The sequence below is a fragment of the Typopeltis vanoorti genome, chromosome 3 (assembly GCF_054136105.1).
Source record: "Typopeltis vanoorti isolate ZY-2024b chromosome 3, IOZ_Tvanoo_1.0, whole genome shotgun sequence".
In the NCBI taxonomy this organism is placed as follows: Eukaryota; Metazoa; Arthropoda; class Arachnida; order Uropygi; family Thelyphonidae; genus Typopeltis; species Typopeltis vanoorti.
Genome location: NC_143551.1, coordinates 141,695,311 through 141,712,468, shown reverse-complemented (window position 1 = coordinate 141,712,468; position 17,158 = coordinate 141,695,311). Strand labels below are relative to the sequence as shown.

At 36.0% G+C, this 17,158-nt stretch overlaps 1 protein-coding gene across 6 annotated transcripts in view; it reads left to right on the top strand.

Moving 5' to 3' along the window:
* The window catches only part of LOC150108619 (catenin delta-2-like), a 593,872-nt gene that overhangs the window by 473,332 nt on the left and 103,382 nt on the right, over positions 1 to 17,158 (top strand). The gene's annotated exons all lie outside the window — the stretch shown is intronic.

Here is a 17,158-nt window from a genome sequence, read left to right as displayed (position 1 = left end):
AACTTGGTCACTCTTCTCTGAACCCTCTCCACAGCCTCCTCATCTCCAAGGAATCCAGGTGACCAGACCTGAGCACAGTAATCCAAATGTGGAAGTATCAATGCTTTATAAAGGGGAATAATAACCTCTTTATCTCTGGATGTCAGTGTGTTCCTCAACAACCAAGTAATCCTATGTGCAATCTTGGACACCTTAGCAATGTGTCCTCTGAACTTCATCTCCCTATCTACCAATACCCCTAAGTCCCTAGCCTCATCAATCTCTTGGAGTACCTTTCCATTGATGTAGTACACAGCCGGTAATCTTTTAATCCCAAAATGCATGACTTTACACTTTTCCACATTGAACTGACATCCATTTTCTTTTGCCCATTTTACCAGCTTATTTAAATCCTCCTGCAAACTTTCAACATCAGCTTGATTTTTTATTGCACTACACAACTTTGCATCATCAGCAAACAACTGAATATCTCCCTTTAAGCCGTTTCCTATATCATTTATATACAAATTAAACAACATTGGCCCAAGCACAGAGCCCTTAGGCACACCACTGGTCACCTGCCTCATTCTGGACTCGGCTCCTCCATACACCACCTTATGGTATCTCTCCCTGAGCCATTCTCCTATCCATATCACCAATTTAATATCCATTCCCATCTGCTCCAATTTGCGTAACAATGTTCTATGGGGTATCCTGTCAAAAGCCTTAGCAAAATCCAGAAGTACCACTGTGTAGCCAGTTCCTTTGTCCAACTCTGATGTTATTCTATTATGAATAGTTAATAGATTGCTAAGGCAGGATCTACCTTTAACAAAACCATGTTGGCCTCTATAGAGTATCATATCCTGATCCACCCATTCTTGAATTTTGTCTTTAACCAACTTTTCCAATACTTTTACCACTACTCCTGAGATGGTGATTGGTCTGTAATTCAATACCGCAGTTTTAGAGCCACCCTTATGCAAAGGAACCACTTTGCCTAACTTCTCTGCCAGCTTGGCAGCAAAACAAGTTTTGCTGTCAAGCTGGCAGAGAAAACTTGTTTTGCTAATCTTTCCTCGCCCATTCTGTTTAAGTGACCATACCACCTTAGATTAGCTCTGCTAATGCATTCCTGGATGCTGACAATGTCAAGTTCTTTCCTAATATCCTCATTTTTAATATGATATTGCTATTGATGCCTAGTCTTTGATCAAGTGTTTTACTTCTGACCCAGCTCTCAGATCCATAAGTTAAAATAGGTTTGAACACTGTCTTGTATACAGCTAATTTAGTGTTCTGACTAATTTCTCTCTCATTCCATATGAATTTATTCAATTCCTACCATACCAGCTTTGTTGATTCTATTGTCTATTTCCATATTTAATTTACCATCTTCACTAAAAATTGTGCCTAAGTAGCTGAAATGTTTTACTTGTTCCACAGGTTCTCCATTCACAACGCAGTTGACATTTTCAACGATTCTGCCTATTTTCATTGTCTCTGTCTTTTTATTGCTGACCTTCATGCCATATCTATTACAACAGTTATTCAATTTAGTCGAGAAATCCTGCAGACTTGTAGTGGATTTATTTAGAAGTATAACATTGTCCGCATAAAGCAAAGAGCTGACATTAACATCTCCAATTTTTATATCATGTTTAATACCACTTTCCTTCATAATTTGATCCATATAGTTAATGAATAACAGAGGGGATAATGTACATCCTTGTCTCACACCAGATTTAACATTAAACCATCTTCCTGTACTTCCTTCAATTCTAACTGCTGACTCACAACTCAAATAAAGACTAAGTATTGCTTGATATAATGCCCCATTGACACCATATAACTGCACCGTATTGAATAGATTCTCTCTTGGCACCTTGTCATATGCCTTTTCCAAATCAACAAAACTTAAATACAGATCTTTGTTATATTCCCATGCTTTCTCGACTATTTGTCGTAAAGTGAAGATCTGATCCTGACAGCCTCTATTTGGCCTGAATCCAGCTTGTTCTTCAAGCTTTTCTTCCAAAATTCTTCTCAAGTATTCTTTCATAAAGTATACTTGAGAAGAACACTTTTTGCCAGGAACACTCAGTAGGGAAATACCTCTGTAATTCTCACATTCAGTTTTATTTCCCTTTTTATATATGGGTACTATGAGAGCCCTACTCCAATCATCGGGAATTCGTCCCTCTGTCCAGGCTTTCTGAACTATGCAGTGCAGCCACTATAAGACTCTTATACCACCATACTTCAGCATTTCTGGTCGAATATCATCTATCCCTGCTGCCTTTCCACATTTCAGGCCTTTGATGGCTTTTTCTACTTCAAGTATGGATATGTATTCCTGACTGCATGCCTGGTCAGTGTTTTTTACCATTGTGCTGTCATCACTGCTTGTTTCATTTAACAGTTTTTCAAAGTAATTACTCCATACTTCAAGGATATCTTTTTCTCCCATTTTCATGTCACCTTTATCATCTCTAACTCATTTTACAGCACTCTTTCCTCCATTTCTAAGCTTCTTCAACAACCTCCAGAATATTTTGCCACCTTCTTGATATTTATTTTCTATATTCTTGCCAAACTCCTCCCATGACTTTTGTTTAGCTAGTTTTACACAGTGTTTAGCTTTGTTAGATTTGGCTCTGTATTCTCTCAGACCACAAGCTGACTTTTTTGCCAGGAACCTTTGATATGCTTTCTTCTTTTCCTTCACTGCCTCTTTAACTTCCTGTGTCTACCATAGAGTTGTGATTTTTCTATCCTTGCAGACAACCTCACCACATGTCTCTGCTGAATCAATCAGTGTTTTCTTCTAGGCTTGCCACTGAATCTCCAAGGTTTGGTTTTTGTTTTCAAACTCTTTTATTTTTTCTTCAATAATCTTTGTGTATTTTAGTCTACAGTTCACATCTGAGAGCTGCTCAACTTCTATTTGCTTTAAACCTTTCTTACATGTTATTCTTTTCAATATGAAATTCAATTTTATCCTGCTCAAGACTAAATAGTGATCACTTCCAATTTCATATCCTCTGTACACTCTGGTGTTCTGCACAAGGGAGAAAACATCACTATCAACAATAACATAGTCAATGAGATTTTTCTTATTCCTTGCCTCTTCTCTCCATGTGAATTTGTGCACATTTTTATGTTGGAACATGGTGTTATTAATAACCAGTCCATGTCCTGAGCAGAAATCCAACAGGTATTTGCCATTATTATTAGATTTGCTCTTTTCTCCAAATTTTCCCAAAATATTTTAGTATGTCTGACAATCATTTCCTACTCTGCTATTTAGATCCCCAACAAGGGCCAACTTTTCCTTTTTCATTGTGTCAGTTGCTTTCTCTAGAACCTCAAAAAAATTCCTCCACTTCTACCTTAGTAGAACTTTCTGTGGGACACAAAGAAGTCTCATTTTCCAGTTCCCCATTCTGATATTTGCCCAAATCACTCTACTTGACACTGCCTGCCATTCAAGAAGATTAGCCTTGTATTTTGTGTTGAATACTATGGCTACTCCTTCTTTTCCTTGTCATTTCCTGAATATAACATTTTGTAATTATTGTTCAGAAAGATCCCGCCAGTTTTTGTGTTTTTTGTTTCAATCACCCCTATTATGTCAGTCTAATACTTATCTAATTCCTCAGCTAGCTCCATTTCTTTGCCATTCAGGCTTCTTATGTTAATAGTACTGATCTTTAACTCTGATGTTGAGTTGGGGTGTGTTTTCAGATTTGTTCCAGTAGCTGACTTTTCGCTGTTCGCCCTGGTTCCCTGGCGAAAACAACAAGGGCCTTGTTTAACCGGGTGACGTCCCATCCGGCATGAAATTTTGTCATGTTTTACCATCATTTTGTATTTTGGTTTAAGCCAATAAGAATACAATTTGGTTGGTTAAATCCCAAATTGCCAGCCCATCCTCATTTGTTCAGTATCCAGGTATATACCCAACAAGCTGCACCACGAGAAGGTGAGGATTGGACATTAGGTCATAAGCTCTGGTCGGTTCTCTGCGTTCCTTTAAAGGCTATGTGGAGGTCTCCTCTCAGTTATATAGCTTTGACCCTTAAACATCCCCTTTGTTGTAAGTAATGGAATGCCCAACACATTATATAAGCTATTCCAAATATGCAGGGCAAGAGGGCAGCTGTAGAATGCATGTTCTACTATTTCCAATCAGTAACAGATGTCACAAATTGGATCTCCAATGTTAAAGTACCTCTATTTGAGTATCGACTGGAAGGTGGTCATATGCAATTCTCCTCCTGTTAGGGTATCCTTGGAACTTCAATAAGTTATGAAACAAAGTGTTGTTCAGTACCCAACTGTGGAAGTTTTCATCAAAAGTGATTAAAGATTTCTCTATACCAAATTTCACTTTTTTTTTTTAATGGAAAGTATGTCAATGCCAGAGTGTTGTAGCAGTCTTAGATTTAAGTACAGATTGTTATAGTATTCAGGAACAAGCTCAGCTTTTGCAACTTATTAATCATTTACTCAAAATGGGAGAAAACCTAGATAGTACTACAGGTCTGCACATGTATGATTGGTGTGCAATATTTTATGGATTTTTGAAGCTGTATTGCTTAAATAGCAGAATTTTAAGACTGGAAGCCCAATTCCTCTATTCTCTTTTGAAGAAATTCCTTTCTAACTTCTTGGTATCTATCAGCTGGACCAAAAAAAATTACACAGGCTTACTATATAATTGTTTTTCTTCAGCTTTTGTGACGTCTGTAATATTTATTATGTACAACTAAGCAAGGAAGATTACGGTTTTTAAAATTGCTATGGCTTTAGAAAAAAAAAGGAAAGCGGTACAATTTTCCAGTCTTTCAATGTTCTTGTATATAGGTTTTGAACTGGTAATGTTGGGTAAGTGGAGAAGGGAATTCCAAGTACCGTATTTTTCGATAGATAACACATGTTATCTATACAAAAAAAGTCTAAATTTGTTAAAAATGAACATGTGCGGTATACATTTGGAAGGTATGAGAGGTAAATCAAATGTAATAACAAAACCAAGGTAGAAGTATTGCTTAATATTTATTGAACATTATACTATTCAAATCCAAAAAATTCATCAGATTCAATATTGAAAGAATCAATTGCATTAGAAATTTCGTTTGGTATTTCTTCAGCTTCATAATCATTGGTGACAATGATTATGAAGCAGCCTTACTTACAGCATCCTAACTTGCTACAATCCACGTAACTATATCTTTATATGACGTTCTTTCCATCTGCCCTGTTTTGTTATATTCATGGATGCCATTCATCATCCTACTTAGCCCACAAATTGTCTTTGAATGGTTTATTTACTGCAAGATCAAGAGGTTGGAGTTTTTTTGTTAAACCACCTGGAATGATGGCCAATTTGGAATACTTACAGTTGTTTTAACTTCTGCTGTTATGTGTGCCCTACACGAACCCAACACTAACAAAGATTTTGGGTTGAAAAATGCCATTTTTCTCTTTCGTCACACATTCTCCAATCAAAATTACATAACCTTGGAATTTATCCAACCTTTATCATTAACATTAATAATAATATCTTTAGAATCACAACCTTTTGGAACAGTCTTTCATTTGAAAATCACCATCGGTGGCAGTTTGGAATCATCTACAGTTACACAGAGAACAAAAGTAAAGTTAGACCTTTCGTGCCCTGTTGTAGCAACTGAAATCTCTTTTGCTCCCTTCAGATTCACAATCCTAGAACTAGGCATGTCAAAACTTACGGGAATCTCATCCATATCTCCAAAGTGACAAACACCAACCTCACGCAAGTTTTCTCTCAGAAACAAACGAATAGCTACTTTCACTTCCCAGTCGCATGGCAAATTTTGTCCAACACCAGTGGAGGAGTGCACACTTCAATTGTTTCTCTTCATAAATCCAAAAACTCAAGATGGGTAGACCTTGAAATCCTTTATATTATCGTTTTGTGCAATTCTTTTAAATTCCTGCAACACACGGACAGTAGATATTCTCATACCTTTAGCTCTTTCACTAACAACCCAATCAAACAGTTTTTTTTTCTATAGTTGGCCACAAGCACCTTCTAAACTTCCTAGCACATTTCCTTGTACGTAAAGATTTCAGGACTGTTCGAACCATTCATCTTGAACTGTGCTGTGTAGGATTTTCTCCAAGAAGTACTTCTGTCTTCCATGGGTAATCCAGATCTAATAACAAAATATAAACAAATAATGATTTACTTTATGAAATATTTTAAAACAGGATGTACGGAATAATCGACCACTGCTACTAGCAACGTACGTGCTTTTAAAGAATTCCTCTGTCTGTACTTCCTAACTCTACTGCTAGTTGGCACATGCGCATTATCTATACATCAAAAATAGTGATGAAAATGTTGGGGGTGCATGTTATACATTAGGTGCACATTATTTATCGAAAAATACAGTATAATGAGAGGTTCTCTCTTAGGGTTAGTCCAAAAGGAATGCTCTCCAAGATCCCACTTTCCAAAACTTTTAATTTTGTCTTGTCTTGTCTGTGTTAGCAGTTAATCCACCGATCTCGCTGAATTTTTCCAAAATATCAAAAAAGATGTATATAGAATCATTATCCTTCAAAGTGCCCACTACATCATCGGCATATGCTAATAACTTATTTTCCTTTATAGCTGAAGGAACTGTTATTCCTTGCACAGCACGTGTATTGTTGACTTCCTGTAATAAAGGTTCAAGAACCAATGCAAAGAGCAATGGACTGCGAGGGTAACTTTGCTTGACTCCTGTTTGAATTCTGATAAGAACCCCATTAACTTGGAGGCAGGTAGTTGAATTGGTACAAGCTCCTTTAATAATGGATAGCAGCTTTTCACCCACACCAATTTGCTGGAGGATATATAAAAGAAAGGAATGCTGGACATTATCAAATACTTGAGTAAGGTCTACTGATAGCACTGAGATTCCCTGTTTTTTTGTATTAACTAAGCAGAAGACCACATAGCACAAACAGATTAAATTCTACTACTTGATCTCCTGGAATCCCATACACCCGTGTTCTCTAAATTATGTATCTCATTCCTACTTTGAGCCTGTTATTGATAATGTGGAAAAATATCTTTGTAGTCGGTATTAGATAGAGAAATACATCTCCAGCTGGTGATTAAGATGTGATCTCTATTTGGTTTTGGAATTGAGTATGGTATGCCTTGCTACAAATTCACTTGGTATTTGTCCTGACAGGAGAAAAAAATTAAACAGTGTAACTAGAATGGGAAGAATAGAATTCCAGGCTTTGTGGTAAAGTTCAATCTGTAGACCATGGTCCTGGGGATTTTCTTGTCTAGATTCCTTATAGGCTATATATAACTTCAGATGCTGTAATGGGTCTGTCAAGCCTATCTTGGATATGAACAGGAAAGCCGTTAATGTTCTAGGAGTTATAATTTCCCACAGTACTAATGTCTTCAAACTGATTTTTGTAGTGTTTTTGAAAGGAGTCAAAGATGTCTTGAGTTGTTGACATGTCTTTGTCATTAATGCAAATTTTAATGATAGTCCTTTCTTCATGGAATTTAGTGAATTATCTATTGAAGAATGCAGTTGAAGTGCTATTCTTATTTTAAAATGTCTTCTACTTGTTTTTGCCTCTGAAAGCCTGTCCCCATTCAATCATACTCTGTTTTACTGCTTGTTTTGGATTTTAACTACATATTCCAGTTCCAGGTAACATTATTCCAGTATGAACAGAGGTCTGGAATTTGGGTTGAAAAGGTCAATGGAAAATTTGGTGGACGTCTCCATGGTTCAGAACTGATCCCTACTTGTTCTGTGCATCAGAATTTAAGTAGAACTGGATTATGATTATGACATCGACATGACACGTTGATGTCAAGATGTTTTATCTGAATTATCTTATTTATTCAGATTCAGATAAAACATTTGACCTCGATAAAGGTCAAAACTGTTCTGGGTAGTGGCCCTTCCCATAATGCATAACATTATACATGTTTGTAAGGATATGTGCATTGCATTATGGGATAGTAAGGCAATTGCTGTGAAGTCATATCCATATCACCTAAACTAGTGATATGGATAAGAGAATGGCTCAGGGAGAGATACCAGAAAGTGGTGTATGGAGGAGCAGAGTCCAGGATGAGGCAAGTGACCAGTGGTGTGCCTCAGGGCTCTGTGCTTGGGCCATTATTGTTTAATTTGTACATAAATGATATAGGAAATGGCTTAAAGGGAGATATTTAGTTATTTGCTGACAATGCAAAGTTGGATAGTGCAATAAAAAATCAAGCTGATGTTGAGAGTTTGCAGGATGATTTAAATAAGCTGGCAAAATGGGCAAAAGGTAATGAATGTCAGTTCAATGTGGAAAAATGTAAAGTTATGCATTTTGGGATTAAAAGATTACCAACTGAGTACAAATTGATGGAACAGTACTTCAAGAGATTGAGGTTAAGGACTTGGGGGTGTTGGTGGATAGGGAGATGAAGTTCAGGGTACACATTGCTAAGATGTCCAAGATTGCACATAGGATTACTTGGTTATTGAGGAACACACTAACAACCAGAGATAAAGAGGTTATTATTCCCCTTTATAAGGCGTTGATACTTCCACATTTGGATTATTGTACTCGAGTCTGGTCACCTGGATTCCTTGGAGATGAGGAAATTGTGGAGAGGGTTCAGAGGAGAGTGACTAAGTAGGTAAGTGGCGTATAAAATGCTACCTACACTGATAGATTGAGAGCTTGTGGATTGCAGAGCTTGGTTGATAGATAGGGATGAGGGGGATTGATAGAAACATTTAAATTACTAAAAGGTTTTTATATGATTGATGCAGGGGAAATGTTTCAGCTGTGTGATAGTGATGGTATACAGATAGAACTAAGGTTAGGTTAGGAACTAAGGAATATAGGTGAAAAAGGTATGGAAGTATTATGGCAAATTATTAACGGAATTTATGAGGGACAAGAATTACCAGAGGAGTTTAGAAGATCAATTTTTATCTCCATTCCAAAAAAGATGGGAGTTTTAGACTGTAACAATTTTAGAACGATAAGTCTTATAACTCACACAGCAAAAATTCTTGCACAAATAATTTTAGAGAGAATTAAGAATAAAATAGAAAAAGAAATGAATGAGGAACAGTTTGGAAATTTTAAAGAGATTATATTGGTCGCAAACAGCGTCAGTATGTGTAAATGGAGAGGAAACAGGAGAATTTCCAGTAGAGAGGAGTTAGACAAGGATGCAAGTTATCACCATTATTATTTAACCTTTATAGCGAACAGATGCTTAGAGAGGTGTTTGTGAATGTAGAAGAAGGAATAAAAATAAATGGAAGAATCATTAATAACTTATGATATGCGGATGATGTAGTGATGATGGCAGAAAGTGAAAATGGATTGCAACAAATTGTTCAAAGAATTGAAAACTCTTGTAAAGAATACGGACTAAGGATTAACACAAAGAAGACCAAGATAATGATAATGGGAGAAAAATAGGAGATAATAAATTTTAAAAGAGGTATACCATGAGTAGACATATCGATACAAAATTAATAACGGAAAAAACTCATGTACAAAGATTATTTAATAGTCTAATTTTCGCCTGTGTGTGGCATCTTCAGTACATTAAGCTCAAATTAAACAATAACTGACAATTCCAAAAAAGCGCCACCTAAGTAGCTAGTGTAAAATAACTAAAAAGGTCAATAAATTTCCTAAAAATAAAAATAAAAAAACTAATACAATAAAAAGTTAGGAAAGATTAGCTGATTTGTAAAGTACTATCTCCCATAAAGGGAATAGATGTAAGCTGTCGGATCTGTTTAACTTAGGAGAATGAAGTAGAGTTTCACATGTTTCTTTTAAAGGTGTTGTATGAAAAACTGACTTTTGTGAAGAACTCTTGTCTTTCTCCAATGAACTCTGTGTCTAGTGAAGATGGCATGTTCTGCAAGTCCAGACTTTCAGGTTTAAAGTATTCAATATAAGATTGGTGTTCTTCTAGCCGAATAGAGGAAGATCTTCCAGTTTGTCCGAAATAAGATAATCCACAAGAGCATAGAATCTGGTAGACACCTGGATGATTAAGATGTGGAAGCTAAAAAATCTCTTGCCCTCTTAAATAGAGAAATTATGGATATAAAAAACGCTCTGGAATCTGTTTTAACGGTTGAAACTTTCAATACTGTAATGTGCATATCTTCGAGTTCTTACCTAAAGGTCTTTAATGATTCTTGTGACAAGCTAAAATGCAAATTTGAATCGCTGGTCAGCATACCTAGATCCAGTAATAATACTATTGATATAAAGTAGTTATAAATGATTAGATATATGAAGAGCCAAAAGCTTCTATTCGGCAACATATGACTTGTTTAAGTTAAGGGATATTACATCCCATATCGTTTCTTAGCTGAATAAGAAACTGAAAGAGTTTCATGCCGAATATAGTAGAAACTATATAAAGTTCGGCGATTCCAAGCGTAAGCAAATACCTGGATACTGCAGCAACTGACCCTTAGAGTAGTGCAAGCTGAGGCAACTCATGTCTAAGGTGGAGCAAGCTCCGATCACTATTCTTGATATTTACCAATAATGTGAACTTAGCTCCTAGGAGCTGTATTACAGCTGTATATTTACCCATAATGTGAACTTAGCTCCTAGGAGCTGTATATACAGCTCCTAGGAGCGAAGTTCACATTATGGGTAAATATCAAGAATAGTGATCGGAGCTTGCTCCACCTTAGACATGAGTTGCCTCAGCTTGCACTACCTTAAGGGTCAGTTGCTGCAGTATCCAGGTATTTGCTTATGCTTGGAATCGCCAAACTTTATATAGTTTCTACTATATTCGGCATGAAACTCTTTCAGTTTCTTATTCGGCTAAGAAACGATATGGGATATAGTTATAAATGTTTCCAGACATCCGCTAACAGACTGCGAATGTTTTGTTTTATCAAAAGGACATGATTTCGCTGTTACGCCGAATAAGGTGCCGCTTATGGATTTTTTTCATAACATAGACGGGGTATTCGATCCTTATCCCAAAAAACAGCCAACAGATTAAGTTTTGAATGTGCACAAATTCTTTTTCATGCCAAGCCTCCTTAACCTAATCTTTCTTATTCTGAGTTTAAAGCATTGAAATCACTGAAGAATAACAATAATTTAATTATTACGAAAGCAGATAAGGGGAATGCTGTAGTGATTCAAGATAGGAAGGAATTTGAGAGAAAAATATCTCTTTTACTTCGCGACTGTTCAACTTATAGGCCTCTTACATCGGATCCTACCCGGAGTCAATTGAAGAGACTTAATTCTCTTATAGATAATGTATCTACATGGAATGAAGATCAAAAGAAAAAACTTAAAACCTTCTTCGGTCGTCCACCTAGATTGTATGGTCTTCCAAAAGTCCATAAACCAGGCATTCCGTTAACACCAGTTGTAGATTGTATAGGTTGCCCCACTTACAAATTCTCAAAAATTTTATCAAATTTACTCTCCTCTTCAACTAGAAGAACTGATACTTTTATAAAAATTCTTTTGATTTCAAAAATAAAATTTCGGATCTTCATTTGGACTTTTCTGATATCATGATCAGTTTAGATGTTGTTTCTTTATTTACAAATGTGCCTCTTTTGGAAAGCATTGAATTACTACAACAAGAATTTCCTTCAGACATTGTAAACATATTTGATTTTGTAATAAATTCTGGTTATTTTTCCTTTAAAAATAAGTTGTATCAACAAATTGAAGGAACAGCAATGGGTAATCCTCTTTCTCCTGCTATCTCCAATTTCTTTATGGAACATTTTGAACAATGTATCTTTGACAACATTTCTCCCAGACTTACTCATTGGTTCAGATATGTCAATGACATTTTTGCTGTATGGAATGGCTCTTCGGATGAACTTCAACAAGTTCATCCGAAGTTCATCCGAATGTTTATTCATCCTAGGATGAATAAACCTAGGATGAATCCTAGGTTTATTCATCCTAGGATTCATCCTTGATCCTAGGATGAATAAACATTTCATCCTAGGATCAAGTTTACCCTAGAAGTAGAATCAAATAAGCAGTTAGCCTTTTTAGATCTTCTAATTCTTCTCCAACCAGATAGTAACTTACATTTCTCAGTTTATAGAAAGAAGACTCATACAGGCCATTAAATCCATGCGGAATCTCATCACCATCCCAGTCAAAAGGCAGGAACTATTAAAACACTGGTTCATCGGGCCCACTGCTTTTGTTCTTCAGACGATCTTTTATAGAAAGAACTACAATATATAACTTCTTCCTTTCTATCTAATGGTTATAAGAATTGCTTCATTAAAAGAACTTTGAGTAGTTTTAATATGTCTTACCTCTTCAAACGCAGAAGAAATAACGCACATTACTATCGCATTACTATCCCTTATAAACAAGGCATCAGTGAACGTATAGCAAAAGTTTTAAAACCACTGAATATTTTTGTTGCCTTTCGACCATTTAGAAAAATCTCCACCTTTCTCACTTCTCCTAAGGACAAGTGACATCTTAATCATCCAGGTGTGTACCAGATTCCGTGCTCTTGTGGATTATCTTATTTCGGACAAACTGGAAGATCTGCCTCTATTCAGCTAGAAGAACACCAATCTTATATTGAATACTTTAAACCTGAAAAGTCTGGACTTGCAGAACATGCCATCTTCACTAGACACAGAGTTCATTGGAGAAAGACAAGAGTTCTTCACAAAAGTCAGTTTCTCATAGACCACCTTTTATAAAGAAACATGTGAAACTCTACTTCATTCTCCTAAGTTAAACAGATCCAACGGCTTACGTCTATCCCCTTTATGGGAGATAGTACTTTACAAATCAGCTAATCTTTCCTAACATTTTATTGTATTATTTTTTTTTTTTTTTTAGGAAATTTATTGACCTTTTTAGTTATCTTACACCAGCTACTTAGGTTTGCACTTTTTGGAATTGTCAGTTATTAATTTGAGCTTAATGTACTGAAGATGCCTGTGACATACAGGCAAAAATTATACTATTAAACAATCTTTGTACATGAGTTTTTTTCTGTTATTAATTTTGTATCAATACGAGATAATGTAAAGATAAGATGTGAAGGAAAGATTTTAGAAGACGTGGATAGATTTCAGTATTTAGGTAGCTGGATCTCAGAGAAAGGAACTTCAGAGTTTGAAAGTAGAAATAGAATAGACAAAGCTGAATCGGCATTTATGGAAATGAAGAGAATGTTAATAAACAAGAAAATTAAAATAGGTGTTAGAATTGGAATAGTTAAAGCAACAGTTTGGAGTATTGCAAGTTATGGAAGTGAGTCATGGACATTCAGAAAGAGAGATATTGAAAGAATTAATGCATTGGAAATATGGTGTTATAGAAAGATGGAAAAGATTAGCTATATAGAGAGAATATCAAATCAAGAAGTTTTAAGAAGAGTTGGGATGGAAAGAACACTGCTCAAGAATATTATGCAAAGAAAGACCAGATTTGCAGGACATCTTCTTAGAGGTTCTTCAGGACACCGACAAGAACTATATTACAAGGGAAAGTTGAGGGGAAGAGAAGACGTGGAAGACCAACTAGAGGGTGGTTCAATGATATCGTGGAATGGACTGGTTTAAGAATGATGAAGGCGATAAACAGAGAAATGGAGAACAGCTGCTCATCTGCTGCAACCCTCTTACTAGAGAATGTCACCAGACGATGATGACGATAGTGATGGAAGAACAAGAGGTCATTCATGGAAATTAAGGAAAAGTGTGGTTAACAAGGGTGTGAGAATGAGGTTTTTCATCTGGTGGTGAATGAGCGGAAATTGCCTGACTCAGTTGTGAGTTCTTCGTCTGCAAATGAATTCAAGACGAGATATGATAGACATTGTTTTTGATAGTTTGCATCTCCTGCGATGAGTCTACTGACTCCATGGAGATACCCATAATAATAGTAAGTCATTTAGCCTCTATTGTAGCCCAATGGCGAAGTGATTTCAGAAGCAAACTTTGTTTGCTTACACTTGGATAAAGGATGAAACCAAGAATATAATTTCTTGGCACATCTTTAATTTATAGTATAACCAAGTGAAAAAACTTTTATCTGCAGTAACTCAAATCGTGAATTAAGAAAATTAAACAGAACATGAGTGTAATCATTTATGTGTGGTTTAATTTGAGGCTAATAAATTTTCACAGAGATGAATATCTTTTTTAAGTGTGTATGTGTGTAAAGATAACCTCCATAAGGTTGATAAGCTTAAGTAATTAAAAATTAGACTTTTTGTGGTTATGAGACCATTGGTACTTTATTAATATAATCCTGCCTATTAGTTTTGCTAGCGACTGTCTAACTTTGCCAAGGCTGAATGGTACACGCAAAAAAATATGAGAGAATACAGAAACGTTGCTAACTGTTAGGCAGTTAAGTTTGAAACTATGCTTGACAATGCACACATGTGTTGAGAAGCTTCAGTCAGTATCATGGATACGTGTTGTATGCACATGTGTTACATGATTTTTCGCGTATTGTAGTTCTGTTAAACTGAGTGAGTTGATTAAGTTTTTCCATATATCTTTCAGTATGGCACCCTGATTTCTGTTGAGGTTGTTACCCATTCTTAATACCACTGCCGCTTCCTTGAAAATTCTGTAACCATAATCATCATCCAAATACGGCATAGAGCTATTTTCCAAAGTCAATTGCATGGTTGGAGGTTGCAAAGTGATGTGCTAAGCTGGAGGAGGCTGTCCTGTTGCGATTGACATCCCCAACATGCTCCTTCTGTCTGATTTCCAGGCTTCTTGAAGTTTGCCCAATATATGAAAGGCTGTACGTACATGGAATTCTATAAACACCTGGATATTTGAAAAATGGTACATCATCTTTAGGAGATCTTAATACTTGTCTGATGGTAGTGGTAGGCTTAAATACCACTCTGATGTTGTGAGATTTTAACATTCTCGCTAATCTTGAAGAGACTGAATATACATAAGGAATGACTGCTGTTGAAGCATACAGGGTGACTGTTCCTTATTGTTGGAGGTTGTCTTTATAAAGGAACTTGTTGATGATGTTTATAGAAAACCATTCTGCGATAGTGTTATAGCAATTTGAGAAAGTTCTGTCTGTACCTCTTTTTCATCTGAAATAAACATTTTGGCTCTGTTCCGTAACATGTGAATGATGCTATGTTTTTGTGGTCTATGATGGTTGGAAGAATAATGTAAATAACGTATCTGTAGGTTTTCTGTATATGGAAAGTTTAAAATTATTCTCCTGCCTTTTCACCAGTATGTCTAGGAAGGGGAGTTGTCTTTTTTTCAACTTCTAGAGTAAATTTAATCTTGTTGTGAAGAGAATTTATTCTCTCTAAAAACACCTGTAGGTTTTCCCTGTTTTCATTCCAAATGATGAAAATATCATCAACGTATCTCCACCATATCGATGATGATAAGTGCATAAGGATAGTGTTCCACTGTATCTGATTGTAGATGGCAGATCTTCCCCTACATAGCGCTATTGGCTAAACATCTTGCCAACTTACTAAAAGGAAAAATTAGACAGAGTCCTATATTAAGAACTCTCAACAATTTGTTGAGAAACTGAAGTACGTCAAGACATCACAAATGGACATAATGGCCAGAATGGATGTAGTATCTTTATTTATGAATGTCCCAGTGGAGGAGGTCATTAGCATTATTAAAGATCTCTTCCCTACAGACATTACACAGTTGTTCAGTCACTGCCTTAAATCAAATTTCTTCAAAGTAAACAACACTGTTTACCAACAATTGGAAGGCCTAGCAAAGGGTAGCCCACTGTCACCACCTTGTGCAAACCTATTCATTGAAAAGTTGGAAAATGAAATTTCTACAAAAAATACACCTAAACCATCGATATGGTGAAGATACGTTGATATTTTCATCATCTGGAACAAAAACATGGAAAAACCTACAGGTGTTTTTAGAGAGAATAAACTCTCTTCACAACAAGATTAAATTTACTCTAGAAGTTGAAAAAAAGACAACTCCCCTTCCTAGACATACTGGTGAAAAGGCAGGAGAATAATTTTAAACTTTCCATATACAGAAAACCTACAGATACTGGACATTATTTACATTATTCTTCCAACCATCATAGACCACAAAAACATAGCATCATTCACATGTTACGGAACAGAGCCAAAAAGTTTATTTCAGACGAAGAAGAGGTACAGATAGAACTTTCTCAAATTGCTATAACACTATCGCAGAATGGTTTTCCTACAAACACCATCAACAAGTTCCTTTATAAAGACAACCTCCAACAATAATAAACAGTTATCCAGTACGCTTCAACAGTAGTCATCCCTTATGTATATTCAGTCTCTTCAAGATTAGCGAGAATGTTAAAATCTCACAACATCAGGGTGGTATTTAAGCCTACCACTACCATCAAACAGGTATTAAGATCTCCTAAAGATGGTGTATCATTTTTCAAATATCCAGGTGTTTATAGAATTCCGTGTACGTGCGGCCTTTCATATATTGGGCAAACTTCAAGAAGCCTGGAAATCAGACAGAAGGAGCATGTTGGGGATGTCAATCACAACAGGACAGTCTCCTCCAGCTTAGCACATCACTTTGCAACTTCCAACCATGCAATTGACTGGGAAAATAGCTCTATGCCGTATTTGGATGATGATTACGGTTACAGAATTTTCAAGGAAGCAGCAGTGGTATTAAGAATGGGTAACAACCTCAACAGAAATCAGGGTGCCATACTGAAAGATATATGGAAAAACTTAATCAACTCACCCAGTTTAACGGAACTACAATACGCGAAAAATCATGTAACATGTGTGCATGCAACATGTATCCATGATACTGACTGAAGCTTTTCAACACATGCACGCATTGTTATGCATAGTTTCAAACTTAACTGCCTAACAGTTAGCAACATTTCTGTATTTTCTCATATTTTTTTGTGTGTACCGTTCAGCCTTGACAAAGCTAGACAGTCGCTAGCGAAGCTAGTAAGCAGGATTATATTAATAAAGTACCGATGGTCTCATAACCATAAAAAGTCTCATTTTAAAGTATTTTATGACCAAATATGTATAATTTAAGCTTAAGTAATTTTTACTTAAGGATAATTACTTGTAGAAAATTTTATCACTTCA